The sequence below is a fragment of the Zosterops lateralis genome (assembly GCF_965231275.1).
Source record: "Zosterops lateralis genome assembly, chromosome: 6".
Classification (NCBI taxonomy): Eukaryota; Metazoa; Chordata; class Aves; order Passeriformes; family Zosteropidae; genus Zosterops; species Zosterops lateralis.
In genome coordinates, this window is record NC_139761.1 from 50,283,240 (window position 1) to 50,301,198 (window position 17,959).

The following is a 17,959-nucleotide window of genomic DNA, read 5'->3' on the forward strand; positions in this document are numbered from 1 at the left end:
AAAATAAAGGGCAGTTTGAAACAAATCAAAATGTCATGAAAGCAAAAAAATGGCAAAACCATAAAGAACTAATAAAATAAACAGTAATTGGAAGAAATTGCAAATAAAAATAAAATTGAACCAAGAGGAGCAACAGGTGGATGCTCATGTTACACCAAAGACTGAGTGGAAGCAAAAGCTTTTGGATTTCTCTAAAAGACAGGAACGGTATTGGACTAGTGGGCCTAGCTTGTGAGACCATAAGAAGAGGTAACTAACCAATTTTAAAATTTTAATCCAAACATGTCTGAATTTTTTGCCAGTATGGATGCAAAATTGATGCCTGTTTCTCCCAGTATTTGGTAGGCCACACAATTAAAAAGAAGCAAATCAATCCCCCCATATCCCTCTTCTGAGAGCCAGAAGTGTTGATGCAAACCTCTCAGAAGCCCAGAAGCAATTAAAGTTCTGTGCGTGTGTTTTGTGAATGAGGTTGGATTTCAAGTCTGGACACAAGCTGGGCTGCTGGAGCTGCCCTGCTCATGTTGTAGAGGAAGATCAGGGAGCTGGGTTTAGTTCAGATGCTTCCAGAAAACCTATGGAAAGCAGGATGGGACACAGGGAGAGACAGGTAGGATGAGCCAGCCCCAAGAGGCAAATGGATCCATCACAACATAATCACCAGGAGGTGTGCATGGAGAGAAGAAAATGACCAGCTAATAACTGACTGAACAGGCAGGATTTCACTTCTAACTAGAGACCAACTCCTAAAGGAGAAAAATCAACAAATTAATTCACTAATTAATGTCTGTTTTGTTAGTTGTGACAAATGAATGACCAAGAAAGTGGTCAAAGTGTTTGAAATAAGCATGAATGAATAATGAGCCAAAGAAAGGGCCTTAGCTGTGCAGGACAGAGGTGGGAGCAGAGGAGCTGCTGGTGTGATGTCTTCCTCTGTAACAGCCTAAATCAAAGGGTAGCCTTCCCAAAACTTGTGGACTTGGGGTTGGTGTCCTGTCACCATCAGTGTGAGCAGCTGCACTCTGTCTGCCCAGAGTTTCCTGGGCCCTCTGCCATGGCCACCTCTGGTGCCTGGCAGGCTGCAGGATTGTGTTTGTGGGGCTGAGGGACTCTGAGAGGTGCACTGAATTTGTCACCCACTTCCATGGGCTGTGGAACACCTGCACAAAGGGCTGAGCAGGCAATCCCTTCACACTACCCTAAAGAATTGAGCAAAAGAGGCTCAGGACTGCAGTTGCAATAAGTTGCAGATAAGGAGTAATTTCCTAATCACAGTAACACAGGAGTAGAGCAGCTGAACAGTACGTGTTCATCAAACCTACTAGAACTCTAACACCGTGCTTCAGCAGTTTATTTTGCTTTTTTTCCCCCCCTAATATATCTGTTCTTAAATGGCCACTAAACCCACGCTGTGCAGTAATTTATACAAATATTCACAGGCAACTCTACACTCAGTATATATAATTTTATTGTTTTGACTTAAAAGTCACAGGACTGAATTAAAAATGCATGGGTGGCACTTTGCCATACTGCACCTAGAGAACAAGAGGCTGTCAGCCTGAGCTCTGTGCCAACAGGTTGCTGTGTACTAGACTAAACTGAACAGCAATAAGTCTACACAGCAGAGCTTTGCTGAAAGATGTGATCACACCTCCTAATGTGACTCCATGGCTCTGTTACTTACAGCTAAATTACATTATTATGACTTCATTGTTGAATCCCAATTCTCCTAATTATAGCCTAGAGATCTATTATTTGATTTTGTAACACCAAGTGCTTCTTTTCTAAATCATGTAATCTCTTGTAGCTTATTAATGTCAGGTTTGTGCACACGCAGGGACTTGGTTGTTTGCCAGGGAGAATCAAATTTTCAAATTTTCACTGTGTTATGTTGCAGGGGTTTGCTTGTTACAATCTAATTATATTGGCACTGAAAGCAAATTTATATTATAAAGCACTTTAACTCTTTCACGGAAATGTATTTGCATATGTAAGTGTCTCGCCATTGGTTTATTAGCTTTTTCATTGGGAATTTTTATGGGATTGTGTAGAAAAGAATAATAATTCTGAAACCATTAACTATTTATTTTCCTTTGAAAATGTGAAGGTTTTAATTTAAAGTGATGCTCATTGTAATAAACCCGTGAGTGAAATGCAAGTAGGTGCCATACATGGAACTGGCTATAAGCTTTGTAATGACAAAAGTGGGAAATTTGAAATTTATTGTTTTATTAAATTGCATAAATTCTAAAATGCCATTTTAAATTGAGACTCTATTTCCCCAGTACAAAACTGTCTGACAGGTGGTTTGGATTTTATTTACATAATTCCCAATAATAAGTATATTTGGTTACTGGTAGAGTATTTCATAGTAGAGTAAGCTCTAAAGATTTTAAGTCCCAGTAATATGCCTGTCATTAGCTTCTGCTGAATTCAATGGATATTTCAGTGACTCATGATCTTCTAGACTCAGAGAGTGAGCAAGAGTGAAATAAAAGACTGCAATTTTCAGTGACTATGCTCCCCTTGTATGAGACTTGGGGCTGTGAGTGATTTTAAAGCTCTCTTCATCCTACCTGGTTTTGTAATGCTTTTTCAGGGCTATGGGAGCCCTGAAAAACCGTAACATGAATAAAAGGCTGCTGGTTCAGTTTTCTCCTCTTCTGGTGTATCTGTGAGTGGCTCCTGTAAGGAGTGGATCTGCCACCCCACACTCCTGGCTGCTCTCAGCCAACAGCCTTCCCCACTCCTTTTGCATGAGGTCAAATAACATCGGCTACACCATAAGTCATACAACTGCCAGCTTGGTGGTTTTTATTGTTTTTTCATTTCCCCCTGCCCTCCTCCCATCACTTGCCATTAGATCACTCATTTGGACTGAATTTCTGGGCAGTCAGGAGACTGTGCAGCTCAGTCCAATACAAGAGAACAGGCAGAGCCTGCACCTGGGGCAGATGGAGAGAGGTGAGAGCAGGGCTGCTGCTCCCACAAAGAGCTACACTGGGACAGGTAAAATAGGAAACTGTACCCCAAACTGTGCTCTGTCTGCCTGTCTCCTCCAAACAGCTAACCTGAAATGTCCAGCCCTCCATTCCCTGCTTCTGATGCTCAGCATTTGGTTGGTTCTGCACTAAGTTTCCACCATACAGGACAAAATGTTCCACAGGGAATAATTCTGCCTAGTATCTGACGTCTTTCTGCCATCGGGGAAGAAAAAGAAAGGATCTGCATTTGGGAACAAGCCTAGGACTAAGCAGCTTGGGGAAGATTTTATCATTCAACATATATTAGAGGCTTAGTAGAACAGGGCACAATCTTTGCTGCTGTAGTCAGGCAGAGGTTTGCATACTAATATCAATATGGGATTAGGATGGAGAAAACATATATAGATGCAGTTGAAAGTAGAAATAAATGGATTGCACAGTTTTGCTGCCAGCCTAACAGACTCTGACCCTGTTGCCCAGTGCAGGTTGGTCTAGAGGTTTAGTCAGAATTCAATAGAATCTTTCCCATTGGCTTCAGTGGGTTCTATTTCTGCTCTAGGTAGCTAATGAGTGTGGCAACCTACAAAGCATTCCTTGATGAATATCAGTAAATACTGACTATGGAATATGAAGCAAGGATGATGTTTCTTAGTATAAGTTCGACAGTACTGATATTAATGAGCAATGTTCTATTTCTCCTGTATAGGGAGAAATAGACCCCCAAATGTCTTCTTTCTAAATGTACATGGAAAATACCAAACTGGACACTTTGCCAGCAAACTCATCCTCCTGTCATTTGAAGATCCCTATCTTCACTTCTGTGCTCCTTGTTAGATTTTCCACTTATTTCTCCAGTCCATGGCCACCAGACCAAATAGCAGATGACATCTGCTTATGCAGTTAGTGCTCCTTACTGAATCAAGTCCAATGTCAGTTCTACTCAATGAATAATAAAGTGCAGCTTTCAATGCCTATTAAAAACACCCCATTGGTGGGCTTCTCTGCTGAAGAGATGTGTAAACTCTACAGCCAAATTTAATGGGTTGGTTTATATATTGATCACCTTACACTGCACATCAGTACTTTTAATATTTACCAGGATTATCATCTCCATTCCATGTATGAATTTGGAATGAGAAGGACAGGAATAGCCACCATTTCTGTATAGTAAGGTGGCTTTCCTCCATGTTTTGATGCTGCAAAAACATCTGTGATCACCAGCAAAACTGGTACCAGTCAAGTGAATAGTAAGAATAAAAAGAGATTTCCATGAGAGAATAAGATTCCAAAGAGAAAAGCGTTATCAAGATACAGTAGAACAAATGGGTGTCTTATGCATTTAAATGCAAATGTTGAATTTGATACAGTTGCAGGAATTTTAATCTCTTTGAGCTGATCCCTGTAAAATTCAGGCCTCATGTTAAAGTTAATCTTTAAATCAGAATTGCAATTAGAATTGCAATGCAGATGATATAGAGATCTTCTGAGTTTCTCCACAGAGTAAGTTTATGCATATACACAGGCCCATAATACTAAGCAACATAAGCACTATGAAATTTGAAAGAGCAACTCTAGTGCCTTCTGTGGTGTAAGTTTCAGAGATTGGACCAAGGAAAGCAACAGTCCATGATAAAGAAGTGATGAAAAGCAATTACACAGCAAATTACCCTTCCATATGGGTGTTTAGTAAGAAATACTGTTCTGTAATGCAATTTGCAGCAAATCATTGATCAAATGTATGGATACATCCGAGGGTCCCTCTTACTGTGCTATTAAAGTAGAATATTTAATAGCTTTATTTAGCTGTCTAACAGGAAGGTGAACCTTTGATGCTAAATAAGCCTCAGAGCTTATATTTTCCTTGTGGTAGATCCATAGAATTATGATCAAATAATGGATTGTGGTATTTCTTGATTACACAGTTAGGGAGCAATCACCTGCCATGTTTGCTTATCTAGTTCATTTTCCTAATCAAGCCACACTGTAACTGAAGACTTTGAAACAAAGTCAGTGCAACTGCTGGAGAAATTGCCACGACAATTTTGATTCTGAACTTTCTATCAATCACACCAGCTGCTCCCATAACAGTTTGCTTTTGCTACAAATAGTAATGAACTTTCTTCTTTTGGATTTTGTTTCAGCACGGTTGATACTGTTGAACTTTGTGCTTTGCCTTGCACTTTTTTTTTTGGTGAGGTGCGTGTGTATCCTGGCCTAATCACATACACTGATACACTTCATTTATTGGAAATGACAGAGATAGATGATACAACTTGCTGGTGAATCTGCAGATGCTTGACAAACTTTGGAGTTGTAGCAAGGTCTTCTATGCCCTAAAGCTGTGTTTTTCACTGTTGCCTTTCTTACCACTTATAAATATGTAGTTGATTTCTATCTATTAGTATTTTGTCTCAAAACTGTGCCATTTCAGCTGGATTTAATGTATGTGCACTCATGTTTGGTTTTTTTTTTTCCTGCAAATATATTTAATACATAATCAATTATGAAATAAGAGGGGATGTGAAGAAATTGAACCAAAAGGAGTCACCCGTGCAAACCCAATTTTTGTTGGCTGCATGACTCATTAGTGAACCTTACTCAGTGCTCCCATTGTGCTGAGCGCCTCATAATGAAACACACGGGGTTAATGGCTGCAGTGCAGTGGGTTTAAGTGAAACCACAGCAGGTGTGTGCCTTAACGAGGTGTTAATGGGGAGACAGGTGCATGTAAATGCAGAGCAGGAGGGCAGAAGAAGGGCCAGGAGAGAGGGCAGAGCAGTGTGACCACAGAGTACTCCAGGAGCAGTTACAGAGTTAAGCGCTAATTGTCCCAGGGCCTTTGATACCAGCAAGTCAGACCTAAAAGGCTCCATATCTGTAGTAAAACATTCTGTGTTGTTACCCATTCTGTGGAAGAGGCTGGCACTAGGAAATCTCCAAACACAACTCTCACTTCTTTATGCATTTGGCTAATTGACCTTTCCTAGGAAATATTGTGGAGAGTATTCCCCACATTAATCACTGGTCCCTAACTTGGTGCATGTGGCACACAGGCATGCACAAGGGGGTCATACCTCAACCTGCCTTGTATAGAGAGCATTTCATTACATTCCCTTCTAGGAAAAAAAAAATCCTCCAGATATTGATAGCAAGGGCCCTAAGCTGATGAGTGAAATAGCAATAAGAAATGATAAACCCAGCAACCTCAAGTACCCAGCTTGAGTGCCAAGGAGAGGCAATGCCCTCAGATAAAATCCACATCTTAAAGTAGGAACTGATTCACATGTTCTCAAATGATAAGCAACAACTTTTTTTGGGGTGGATAACAGCTGAAAATGCAGCAATTGTTAGGGATGGCCATACCACAAGCATCCACAATGGACACACTTGCCAGAACTTAGAAAGTTGAAGCCCTTTCAGCAAATTAAATTGTTAGTCTTTGCTACTAAAACTGTGATATCTCTTATTGCTACCCTGGGAGACAAGTCTCCTTTTATCTTTTTATTTCACTTTGCAAACAATAGTAAAACAAGGTTTACTGTTGATGGTATCATTGCTCTGACACGTTACCAAATAAAGGAGGAATAATTCACCCATCAAAATTCTCTGAGCAAGCACTGCCACAGAGATCACTATTTTTCTCCTGGCTAACTTCTAATGGTGGAATCTATTATTAAACCCCTTTTTCAACCCTGAAGACAGAGGCTTCTTTTTCAATAATAAAATAAAAAGTAGAGACCTGATTCTGAGAACTAATAGCCCCAAGAATACATTTCCTTGATGCTGTGAAACCCCATCTTGTTGCCTGTTAAAGTCTGCTTGTGGTACACATTAACAATGTTTGGGACAAATAAAAAAAAAATCTTTGGAGGATTCACAATGAACAAAATCCTTAGCAAGAAAATGTTTTTATTAGATCTTTTGTTATTGTTTGTTACAATTTGACAGTTTCATCTTCCTCTCAGTTGTGAAACAGGAGTATAGGATAAGGAATCTCCAAACATCATCCTCAGGGTATTTCTTTAGGCTCCTGACATAAGCAGCATTGGCTCAGATTACTCAATTACCTGCTGGCACTCTGAAGTTGCCTGAAGAAATACCATGAATATATTGCTGGAATTTGCATTAAACGTGAATGGGTAGTAAAAAAAAGAAAAAACTGGATTCTTTGACCTCTCTGTGGTTTGTATTAAAAAAAATTATATATATAACTAGGATCTCTTGTGTTAGAACAGCTGCATGCTTTAAAAATGCTCCTAAAATTTATTTACTTTTTAAAATGCCTTTATTTATAACTTTTCACAGTTAAAAATAAAATAGTCTATTTTCATTAAATTACACTGAAAAAAATATTAAAGAGAAACACAAAGTTTAATGACACTGCTTGGGTCTCACGGAAAAAGGAAAAATATGCTAACCTCTGAAAATTGCTTGTTACTCTTTAAGGTAATCTTTTGAGCTGTCCATTTTTTTCAGTTTCTAAGGAAAGCTGACAGGCACTTTGGACAACTTATTGTGACACTGTGAGCCATAAATGTGATGCAGTGCTTCATAAATGTGATAAAGTACTTCCAAAACAACTGTTGACTTTTAAAGGCATCCTACTTCTTTAAAAGGAGGATATTTATTCTAAGTGCAGTTTGTAGGGATTCTCAGCTAATTTGCTACCTACACATCTTTAATATGTTTGTGAATTCAGAAGATATTCATAATTGTAAGTATCTATGAGATTACTGTATTTTAAACCAGGCTTGACAGCACAATAGAATCCAATCAAAGAAAGCATCAGTTGTACAAGGGATGCTTGAAAAGAAAGACAACTTGAATGCAAATAAGATTAAAGAAAAATTGACAAAGAAACTGAAACTGCATGTGATGTCTGCAATTCATCCTCTCCACATCATCTCGGGAACCAAACATAAAAATACTATTGTTATAATAAGAAGGGTTCTAATGAAAACTGAAGTGTAGAGGAGTTAAGATAGAACAAAGTGGTTTCCCATCAGATTGATACATTAATAGTCTATAAAAGATGATGCATATTTAAACTTTCTTAACTGCTTAAAACTCTTTCCCACTATTTGTGTTGCATAAAGAAATTTTGCTGAAAGAAAATACACTTCCAGCTTGATGTTCATCTAAATTCAGTGTGTTTCTGAGCAGATTGAAAAAATTCCAGCTGCATCCAGCCTTACACTGGAAGAGATCAAGTGATATTTACAAGATTTAAATCCAGACAAACTAACGGTCTCAACAAAACCTTCCCACTGTTATTGTCATCATATATCAGATGACTCACAGGTAATACTAATGCTTGAAAATTTTAAATGTGAGAACAAGTTATAGCTAAATTAAATGTTGCCTGATTATAGAAATATATTCACCACTAAAGCTAAAAACAAAAGTATACCTAAAACCTACTCTATGTGTGTTTTCCAGGTATGGTCCAAAGGAAGAGATTGTGCCTTGGTAAAACCCTCGGAAAAGGGTGGAAAAGGCAGTTATAATGTACTTTAGATTGTGTTATTTCTATATATCTTCAGTTATCGTCACAGGAAGAGTGCAGGAGTGGCAATACCTGCCCCTTGAAGTACTGCTGAAGGTTCTTTTCTAAGTCATTCTTAGTCAAGTTTGGTTCAGAAGTTGTCATTCCCCTCTCCACTCTGTGTTTCCTCACCACACTGCGGCACCGTTGGGGGCAGCTGTGCACAGTTGGGCCTGAGCAGCCTGAACTTATCCATCTTTATAAAACTTTTGGTTCTTCCAGTGATTTCCAGAAGCAACCATGAGAATAAGCAAAGAAAGAGATGAAGGCGTTCAGCCACACAGCATATAGATACCAGGGCATTTATCTTTGACAACTCTGTTCCCCAAACTGTCTTGCCATGACAATCCAGGAAATTCATCCAAAATCATTGACTTGTTAGTCTAGTTAGGAAATTTTCAAACAAAGCTTGAAATAAGATGATGATAAAAATCAATCTATTGCTACAAATATGATCCTGGAGGTTAATTAAGGGAATTACAAAAGAGAAAAGAAGGACTGTGGTAATAAGGAAGGCAAAAAAGACTGGAGATGAGCTTACTCATTCAACCCTCTGCGGCAAAAAGGCAGAGCAGAAGCAGGGCCCTTTGGCATGTCTTGTAGACATATTTCAGAAAATCTGAGAGAAAAGAGAAAAGCTCCAGATGGGATAGTGAACCAAAAGAGTTTATGGCATGCAAGCAATAAAGGGTGGTGGGAATAACAGGAGCTGGATGGCAAACCAACTGAGGAGTCTGGTAGATAGATTCTTATAAATAGATTCAATAAATGGTATGAAAAATAGGATTTTGGAGAAAGTGGTGGTTATGCCATTAAATATTAAGGGCACACTTGCCACCTGTCTCAATTGAGACAAAAGAGGAAATGTAACAAAGCAATATAAAAGCTTCAAGACCTTTTTAGTATAAATTGAAAATAAAGATTAACAAAATAGAAATAAGGTTGACTAAAAATGTGTACAAATAGATTGACATGTAATGTTTAGATAAAAAACATTGAAGTACAAAATGTCTTATTAGTATCAAAACAAATAAAAGGTGAGTAGGATAAAAAATGTTGATTCATGATTAATGAAAAAAGAAAAAAAAAAAGGAAATATCCATTACTGAACATAGAAAAAAAAAAAAAAGAAAGTAGTGTCATGGAACAGACTAACATGTTTTCTGGCCTTTTTAATTTCTTCTTCATCCAAAGTTTTAGCTGTACAACCATCCACAATAATTCCACCTTCATCAAAAGGTTTAGATTTTTCATTTTAATATGTATAGAATCAACAATGTGAAACACGTGAGTTAAAGTGGGTTTAGAGGAGTTAGATGCCTTACAGGCCCTGATGGAAAATTCACCTTAAAGTTGTTCTAAAACAAGTCAGGGTAATCTCTAAACCAGAAATTATTATTTTCAGGAATGTGGAAAGGCTGGGGAAAGTCCCTCAGAACTGGAGAACTGGAAAATGTCTTTAAAAGAGAGGGGAAGGGACTTTTTAGCAGACTGGCTTTTAGAAAGGCACCTGTCTCAAAAAGCCAGGAAAACACAGTGTGTCCTAAGGGCAATACACAGAAACAACTGTTCAGTTCTGAAAGTTGCATCTTGACATTACTGAACACACAACAATTTTCTCTTGGTACTTTCACAGATGTAACTGGATTGGCATGGTACAATTTGCAAGAGTAGAGAAACCAACAGAAGAACTTAGGAAACTTGAGATGTATTCCCTCTCAGATGCAGGACTGAGTCTTCAGCTTGAAGACCGTGGTCCTGGGGGCAGACCTAGCAGTTTGGGATTACAGCAGGGGAAAATGCATCTCTTTTCATTGGGGAATCTGATTCAAACTGGCACACCACGATTAACTGCAAAGTCTCAGATGGTTTTTATTTTTACATATTTATTTTTCCCTGCCACAAGATACAAACTAGGATGTTTAGTTAGAAAAACATGTTTAATTGTACTCTGCATAAACTTCCATTTAGAAAGAAAATGTTTTTCAAATAAAGTTCTTTAAATGTTTTGTGCAACATCTGGACTTTTTTTTTTTTTTTTTTTTTTTTTTTTTTTGTATAAAGGATCTGAAAAGAATTTAGAATCCCAGACTCCTTGTGGTTCTCACATCTTCATAAAAAGGCAGATACTAGAATGTGCTTGCTGCTGGGAACCGACACTTTACCATTCATAAGGGAGGAAAACATCTCCTACTAAGTACAGGTTTGATCCTGCAGTGCCTAGGAGTTTTGCCTGGGGGTCTTTCTGAAGAGGACTGGGAATTGTGTGCAAGATGGGGAAGAGAGTTTTAAAAGGTGGTTTCCTCCTGTTATCTCCTGGTGCAGAGGCTGAGCCCATTCATCCTGGCATGGCCTGTGTCAAAATGTGCACATGCAACATTCCCACTGGGCAGTGGAGACAGGAGGGTGTCCTCCTGCAGTCACATTCAGACAGGTGTAGCTCATACACACAACAATAATGTGAATTATATTCCCCAGAGTATTTAGATAAATGCACTATGATTCAGTCTCCTAATTTTATCACAACTCCTAAAATTTATTTGTTGCTTCCTTGGAAGATCTGATTTCTGAAGGCACACGATGACATAAACTCTTAATCTTTGTTAAAAAAAAAAAAAAAAAAAAAAAAAAAGAAAAAAAGAAAAAAAAGAAAAATCTATTATAAACTCTTAGACTTCTAAAAAAGGTTAAAAAAAAGCACAAACTGTAAGCATTCAAAACGAAAAAAAGCAAGAACCAATGGTTTTTATAATTTCTTCTAGTACTTTGGAGTTGACCTTACCACTTTTTATAGGCTAGGTCCACTAGAATATTGTCTTGGACTTTCAATCCATGCTCTACTCCTACTCTCAAGTTTAAAAATTACAGCTGCTTTGAAAATGAATTCTAGTCCAGGGCTACAGTTTTCAGTAGTACCAAAAATTTGGGTCCCATATCCCTTAGAATGTCAGTGGTAGCCAGGTGTTTAACTCTTCTAAGGTCTTTTAAACTCTTACCTGAAATCTCTGTTAAATTTAAGTGTTTTGCCTGTTGAGCTGAAGGACCAGAATCGACTCTTGCACAGTATGTTTCTTATAATTACTCACAATGGGAGACTGCACTGACAGCCAACTCTGGGAGGTATTTCTGAGTCTCTGATTTCTAACATTCTTCACTTTCTCACCCTATGGTACGAACAGACTGCCTTATATTGCTGACAATTTATGTTTTCCCTCTATCACCCACCTACGTAACATCTATGTTGAGCATTTACGTTTACACTAATAGCCCCTGAGAATCAATTACCATAAGAAGATCTGTTTCTTTACACTTCAGCTGATGAATCAGTCATAGGTTAAAACAAGAGGAGGTAAAAAACCAGCATGTCTGCACAGATTTTCTAAAAGCCCTTTACTTAAAAATACTCTAGATACAGACTTTTTTTTTTTTCCCTGTCATGTGCATGCTCAATATTATTTTACCGGCCTTAAAATCTGCTTTCATAAATGAATTGAGCAGAAAAGCACTCAGGATTAAGTGTATATTTTATACACTCCACTACTGTGTAGTATCCCCAGGCAGCAGAACACAGGCTGTTTAGTTGGCACTCCCTGGTGGAAGGAAGCATGATAGCAAACAGAGCTAAACTTCAGGCCTGATCTTTTAAATATGGCACTGTGAGGAGGACAGAAAAAAACCCTTCTGATATCCCAGGCTCCAGTGATTATTTACCAGCTCTAAGTAGAGCTCTTCCATGGAGATTTTGTCCTTCCCTCACACATAGAAAGGGATTTGTGGGTCTGTTGATGACTTTCCCCCTCTTTCTAAAATGCTCTCAGTGATAAAGCTCTGCAACAATGAGTTCTTTCTCCCCTTCCCAAAGTTTTTTGAGAAGTGTGGAACCATCACCTGTACAGAATGTGATGTCTGTCCTGATTTTTCTTTCACAGACCAAGGTAAAATGGCTTAAAGAACCTTACTCAGATTTCTGGAATAGATCTCAGATGGCCAAAGTTGCGCAAAAACTGATTATGTTTTTACCTTTTTCAAATGTGGCTTAGAAATGCCTTCACTTTCTCGTTGCTGACCAAAGTGACAGCAATACTCCTTATTAGAAGATGCAGTTATATCCCATCAGGGTCCTGGCATCTGTGTAGGTTTCCAGAACTATTCATACTGTGGCCATAACTGCATGAGTTGCAAAGCAGTCTGAAGACAGAAATCTCAGGGGATACCTCCTGGCAATGGGGACCTTGGTCCAGTGGCCTTTCTCCGCTGCATGTAATTTCCTACAACAAATCCAAGCCCCAGGTTTTGTCACGTAAGTGGTGCCTTTCCAGAAGAAAATGCACACCAATCACAGTCTCCTGGGAACAAATAGCCTCTGTTCAGAAAGTAATGAGAAGAACCTGGATATTCATTGAGAGTGTGACACTTTTAACCAAATACTGCCTTTGTAACCTGTGATTATACAGATACAGTGGCAAAACAGGCACTGGATGAGTAAAGGTAGTTGCCAGAAAACACTGGCAAAATGCTTCCTAAGCACAAGCAAAATTAGCAAAAAATTATATGTTAATGCAATTCAAATGCCAATCTCAAAGCTCTCAAGATCTTCCTAATTCTGAAGTTCACAGTGAGAGTGAGAAATTTATAAAACTATCAAAGGAATCCCTTTTTTTGGATCAAATCCATTTCAATTTAATTAAACATCCTGAAAAAATATTTTGTAAAAGACAAATATTTTTAAAGTTAATGCAAGGCAACATTGATATGTATAATTTCCATCTGAGAAGTATAAAAACCATATGACTGCTGTTCATAGTTACAGTCTCACAGCAATTTCCCAATTATAGCTCCTTATTTAAGAAGTGAAAAGACTTTATTTTTGAACCGCTTGTCTCTTTTCTTATATATGGCTATCAGTATTAAAAATGTAAAGGAAAATTTCATGGTCAACTTTTAGCCTCATTTCCATGGCCAGCTTTTAGTCTTAGTTTCATGTATAAAAGCCTTTTATACTGACAATGTGTAGAAGGTACATAAATCAAGTCTTTTGCAATGCAACCACTGTTAAAAAAAATTGAGAAATATCTGAGTCACCAAAGTCCATAACATCTTTGACTTAAAGCACTTGCAGGACACATCTGCTAAGAGAGGAGGTTGCCTTTTTATATAAACACTTTTTTTTTTTTTTTTTTTTTTTTTTTTTTTTTTTTTTTTTTTTTGAGTGGAACCACGATGCAAATAACTCCAAAGAAGCAGGAGGACAACCTGACTTGAATTAATGTCTTGCAGAGCCAAAAAAGTTTATGACAGCAGGAACCAAACTACAACTATCAACAGGTTTTCAGGCAGCACTGTGCACAACACCGAGGCTGTGGAGGTGTGGCTGGTTTGTTACTTAAGAGGCTGCAATGAATGGAGTAATCTCCACTTCCTGCCAGATTTCCTGTATTGATGGAGTGCTCTGGGCAGCGGGACTGGGATCCTGCTTAGATACTCCTGGGAAAGGTTCATCTCTTCAGCTGTCATGCCCTGTTAAGGGAACTCTATTTTATTCCTAAATCAATCAGCAGAGAGGGAATGCTAGGGTCCCCCATACAGTGATTTAGCAAGATGTTATCCTTCTCTTTTCTGCTAAGTAGAACTGTATTTCAGCTGCAAACACCCAAAGAAACCCCTATTTTATTTTTGCCTGTTAATTCAATTTTCAAGAGAACGAGCTTCCAATATTTATGTTTTCACAATGAGTGAACACTTATATACCTGTCTTTGTCTGGTACTAATGACAGTCTTAATTAACACCAGGGAAATATCAACTGTGTTCCTCCCCTGTAAGGATTTTGGCTGCCACAAGTGGCTGTTTCCTCTTACATTCCATGGGCAAGATCCAAAATCCATAGAGTCAATTGGACTTGGACAAGTGTGTTTTGGCAGGGGTCATGCATGCCCAGCTTATTTGGCATTCATTGTTAGTAAAATTACACCTCTGCTGTCATGCCTGTAATCCATCTCCCTTCCATAAAATTATGCATTAATCTTTCCAGTGCGAATTTGCAGGTATCCTTCACCTTTTCCATAGGGTCCATGACTTAGCTCACATTTCCATTTGCTTAGTGCTCACATGTGGCCGTGGTTCAGTTCACATCCTCCTGATAACATGTTTAACTGGAGTAACCTTAGCGTGCATCTGACCCTTGGCTTTTCACACTGCTCCTGTGCAAGTTGATCTCTTCAAAACTGTTCTTTGTTATGATAATGTATTTGCAGTGCAGGTTTACTTTCCTTTGCTCACAACACCCAAACATGTCTTGGGTAAACCAATGAAATTTAGTTCTCAGGGTTGCAAATTCCACAGTTTTTCATAAAGGGCAGGAAATATCCCTTTGGTCCACCTATTCCTTCTTCACCATTTTGGTGACAGCCATGATTGAAGTAATGCAGGATATTTTAAAACAACATAAATAAATGGGAAAATGACACTACATCAGTCTAAATGCTCAGGAATGATGCAGAGCAAATAGGGAAAATATCATATATGTAAATCATTTGTGAAATCGAGTTAAAATTAATGACAAACAAAATTGAGTTCCCTTTGTGGTTGATTTCCATTTAGCTGCACCCAACAATAAAATAGTTATCAAAGAAAGCTACCAATTAGATTTTAATTCAAAACATTTCCAGAAAAAACAGTTCCCAACTCTCAATTGATATCTCTCCAACAACCTCCTAATTGCAGCAAGTTGGTGGTAAAGGGAAAAAAAAATAAAAACCTGCTTTAAATGAAAAAATGTATTCCGTCTGCTGGAGCATGCAGTATCCTTTCCTTAATTATTCCCAGGATTTCCCCTGTACATGAGCTTCCGCTGAAGATTATATATAGACAGATAAATATGTCTGTGTTGTCTGCGCGTGTGCATGCGCACACGCACATGGATGTGAGCTGAGGGAAAGAGGCAGGAAACGTTACTCTTTCAAAATCTAAGGCATTTATCCAGTGTTCCACTGCTTTCTCATGGAGTGGACTATTGGGCAAAGGTTAAAAAGTCCATGGTGTTCAGATCTGGGGAATTTCTTCCATTTAGTTTTATTAAGGCTTGATAAAGCCTTGCCTTCTTCTTGCCTTGCCTTCTTGAAATGATCTTTAGAATAATCAGGAATTTGGAATCACCTACAATGAGACTCTCCAGAGCCTGTCTGATCTGACCTTTCACTCTTCAAACACAGAGTATGATACATTGCTTTAGCCAGGAAGTGCAGCAAAATTCATTCTTCCTCTATTCCCTGTCTGAGGTAGACAGACCCACCTCATGATTCTGCCTTCATCTAAATGAGACCATACTCTTCTGAAACCCCTCAGTCTGGTCCTTGCCATTTTCCTCTGTCCACAACTGAAACCTGTTGACAGTCATCTGCAAAGTCCTAAAAACTGAGAAAGATGACACTGAGACATCTAAAGCCCTGCCAAGAATATGATCCACGTGATGGGAGATGGAAAAACTTAAAAATATTCTGAATGTTTTAAGCAGAAACTTCCAAGCAGATGGTCAGTGATGTCTTTGAGACATGCAAAATCAACACTACTTTATCTAGGAGGAACTAAAGGTATCTGACCGCCTTCCACACTGAAAGATCAGAGTACATTTTTTTTATTTTATTTTATTACAGATCAATGAGCGGCAGACAATATCTTACCTCTTGCTTTCCTACTTGGAAGCCACATAACCCTCTACAAATATTAAACCCTTCTGAGCTGGATTTTTAAACATCGTCTAGCATTTGAAAATATGATTATAGTACACATTCTAGTCCACACAGTATACTGGCATGGCATTCCTAGGGAAGATGGATTAGCAAACTGAGGTGAGGAAAAGGTAAGAGGACAGTGCTGAACATCCTTTGCAAGGAAGGACTAGATGAATCAGCATGCAAGGACAGTAACAGATATTATTAGCTGATGGTGTCACAAAATCAGATTTTTTTCTCACAGTATGTGAATACTTTTAAACATAATCTCAATAATACAAGTCAATGCACCCCCTGAAATTCCCCTCACATTGAAATGTTTAAATCTGATTGGAGCCCTGGAGAATCCACTGCTGCCATTTATGTTCTTGGCAGCTATAGTTTCTGGGAGATGAAGGTCTCATTGATTGCCCTTCAGCTCTTAGGGTTAAAAGAGAAGGATGTTTGGGTACCTTATGATGTAGGGTGGGGCATATTTTAGGTTCTTCCCATGGGGTTCTAGAAACACCACACCAACAAGTTCATCCAAGAAGGTTTAGGCTGGAGATCAGGAAGAATTCCTTCATGGAAAGGGCAGTTAAGCATTGGAATGGGCTGCCCAGGGAGGTGGTGGAATCACTAGTGCTGGAAGTGTTCAAGAAACAGCTGGATGTGACAATTAGTTCCATGGTTTATTTGGCAAGGTGCTGATTGGTCAAAGGTTGGACTTGACAAACTTTGAGGTCTATTCCGACCTTAATCCAACCTGTGATTCCATGTATGGTCTATTTCTGGGCTTAAAGGGTCCTACTGTGATAATTTCCTACATAACACATCTGAAAGAGCAATTGAGGGATGTTTGAGGTCCTATGCATCTGTCGATGAAGGAATTATCTGAAAACTATAGCAGTAAAGAAACAAACTTGGGGCATGTTCTCTTTATCATGAAATACCTGCTTTTCCTAATAAAATCAGCAGTGTGAAAGTACTTTGATTTTCTCAAAAAAGCATTCATGAAGAGTCTTGCATCCTTGGAACACATTACATTAACTCTTGCATTTTGAATAACTCAGCTTCAGTATAAAGGCTCATGTCTATAAGATGCCATCTCTGCTTTCCTGGCTTGCTCTGCCAATTTAATTTTATTTTCCATGGTTAGGAAATCTATCTTTAACTATCAGAACAATTGCTGATTATGTGAAAGGAATTTTTGTAGGCTGCGTTTTCATATGTTTAGTGGGAGAAAAAAAAAGAAAATGAAAAAAAGAAGAAGAATAAGAAGAAAAAAAGGACATGTAACAAGATATTTGGTGTCTCCAGCAGAGTAATGGAATGGAATCAAAGCACAGTCTCAGGCACATCCAATTTAATCATTATATCTATTCAAAGAAGTTCTAACGCTGTTTTTTGTTATGTCCCTGACTTCTTGCAACCTTTACTTGGTCAAATCCATCCACAGAAAAACGCAGATTTCTTCCCTTCCATGTAAAGATAAGCTAAACAAGTAACGAAGGAATGCCTTTTAACAACTGCAAAAGCTGTTTTAACAAGGGATCCTACTTGCTGCCCCCCCCCCCCCTTCTACAGCTAAGATCAGCAATGAAATTTGGTTATAAATTCAAATGTTCATGCAGTTCTAGATTATTTGAGTTCAAGCGTTTTGATCAGAAGTGTCTTTGGTGTTCTAGTGAACGTGATAAATAAGGAGCCCTGCTCAAGCATT